Source organism: Penaeus japonicus, unplaced genomic scaffold (genome assembly GCF_977035675.1).
Source record: "Penaeus japonicus unplaced genomic scaffold, GWHDUDI00000001_assembly GWHDUDI00000012, whole genome shotgun sequence".
Taxonomy (NCBI): domain Eukaryota; kingdom Metazoa; phylum Arthropoda; class Malacostraca; order Decapoda; family Penaeidae; genus Penaeus; species Penaeus japonicus.
Genome location: NW_028234414.1, coordinates 15,803,151 through 15,805,650, shown reverse-complemented (window position 1 = coordinate 15,805,650; position 2,500 = coordinate 15,803,151). Strand labels below are relative to the sequence as shown.

Genomic DNA, 2,500 nt, shown 5'->3' with positions numbered 1-2,500 from the left:
TCTTAGCAGGTCTATAGCTGCTGTTACTTCATATATGTACACAATTTAGTAAACTATTAAAAGAGTCAGAGGCCTTGTGGCGCAACGGATAACGCGTCTGACTACGGATCAGAAGATTCCAGGTTCGAATCCTGGCAAGGTCGTGCGTACCTTTTGTCAGTGGACGGTATGACGCAAACTAAGCTTTTTCTTTTTTATCTTCTGCTAGTCAAGAGAAAAAAAGAAGTAAAATGGCATTGGTACAAGTTGAGTCAACTGCGGCAGCAATGAGAAACTCCCCTAAACATTGTTTTAAATAATAATATAACACATATAAATAATATGTAAAACTTTACACCGATAGACCAAAAGAATGACTTACCAAATACAGTGTTTGGAGACTTAAGGGGAGCTGTCTACCCTCAAAATGGATAGATAGCGGTGTCCTAAAAGTATAATAAGTGAATAATATTGTTCCTTGTACGCCACGGTATGCTTTACAAGCAGCTAAAAATAAATAAGGATCAACTTCTTTTGTAGTTCTATTTACTTTCTTATGGCCCAAAATAGAGTACTTTTGAAAAAACTGAAGTGATGATGATGATCCAGCATGTCGACAGAATATTGTTTAAATGTTTTTGGTCTGTAACGGTTTTTCATCGGCAGCTGGCCGTTTCGAAACTAATTTGAATTCTACTTTTTTCCCGAGCTCTAGTCACTTGCAAGTTATTTGTATGATTAATATAATTCTAATTGGCTCATTTGAATTACACACAGCACACGCTTCTGAAGTGTGTCTTGGAATATTTTTGTACTGCTGGATTTTACATTTCGTACCAGGATAAGTCGAAGGGATTTTTGTATGGCAGACAAGGGACGAATGAAAGTGACAAATCTGCGTGATGGAGAGGGATGGAGGAATAGGCAAACGGCCCTGATTATTGCATATGAGCACTTTGCGGGAACTTAGCGTTGATTATCGTCAGTAATGGCATATTTTTACGGTTATGATGTATACTATACCCTTCATAGCTATCGGGATTATAATCATTATATACATACACACACATATATATGTATATATATACATATATATATAGATATAGATATAGATATATATATATGTATGTATATATATATATATATATATATATATATATATATATATATATGTGTGTGTGTGTGTGTGTGTGTGTGTGCACATTTACATATATATATATATATATATATATATTTATATATATATATATATTTATATATATATATATATATATGTATGTATATGTATATATATATATATATATATATATATATATATATATATATACTTCGTTATTATATATACTAGCCAAGGTTTCAAGACGATGTTTCTGGGTCGAGAACATACAGAGAAACAATCAAATGATACTTCTTCATTATCGTCCCTGGAAGCTGCTTTGCGCTCTTTATTCATAGCGTTTGGATCATAGGAAAAAGTTGTTTTTTTTTTTTTTTTTTTTTTTTGTCTGGTGTAGGTTAGTTTAAGAATATTGATTCGTTTTGCCCGTTCAACCTATCAAGGGAAACTTCGTAGCCGTTTAGAAAAGAAAATAGCCTTTTTTTCTTCTTTTATTGTATCGCTATCCCCCCTCCCCCTCCCCCTCCCCCTCCCCTTTTATCACTTCGTGCTTGCAATCTATGATGCCGCGGATGATCAAGCAGATATTTTGTAAAGCAAACAACAATTCAAGTTCTTGTTTGGTCTGTCTCGTTGAAAAGTTGAGCTGAGCACTGAAAAGCGAGCATTCATAACATACTGTATATTTCATTTTACGTGAGAATCATAGCCAGCACTTTATGAATTCATGAAAGCAGTATGCAGCCACGCATTGTAGTAGCAATTATTATCCTCACAATGATTTAACATTATTTTTTTCAATACATAACTTATATATGCACTTGTGGCATCATGTGAGGATAATAATCAAATACTGAAGAAAATTCCGTAGGTTGAATAGCTGTTAGTCAGGTCTTCTTCTCACTTCTCAATATGAAAGTAGTAATAATAAAAGAATTAACCACAAGATTAACCCTGAATTCCTGGAATAACATTGAAAGCAACCAGTCTCTCTACAACGGCGGATCTAAACACTTTTACGCAGAATTGGGTTGGGGTTGTGTAGTTTTGATAGGTGGTATGGAGAAGTGTCTGTGAGTTTTGATAGGTGGTATGGAGAAGTGTCTGTGAGTTTTGATAGGTGGTATGGAGAAGTATTTGTAGGAGTGACCAATTATGATCATAACATAACCCGTCCTATCCTCAATCACAGTTGTAATGCACAAGTAGCTGGTTAGCTTACAACCCCCCCCCCCCCTCTTGTAGAGCCACTATCGCTATGTACTATGGACTGTGAATTAAATATTCAACTGCTCTCCCTTGATCGTTGCCCTGCTCATTTTGTAACAAGATTCGGTTACTGACATTTCTTCATGAAGGCCAGATCCGAATGCTGGCAAGGTCGACTGCACGAAAGACTACTTT

General features: G+C 35.2%; 1 protein-coding gene and 1 non-coding gene across 3 annotated transcripts in view; both read left to right on the top strand.

The window, feature by feature from the left end:
• The window catches only part of LOC122250243 (uncharacterized), an 83,593-nt gene that overhangs the window by 13,979 nt on the left and 67,114 nt on the right, over positions 1-2,500 (top strand). The window lies entirely within an intron of this gene.
• Positions 71-143, top strand: TRNAR-ACG (transfer RNA arginine (anticodon ACG)). The gene has a single exon. It is a non-coding gene; the product is annotated as a tRNA-Arg (tRNA).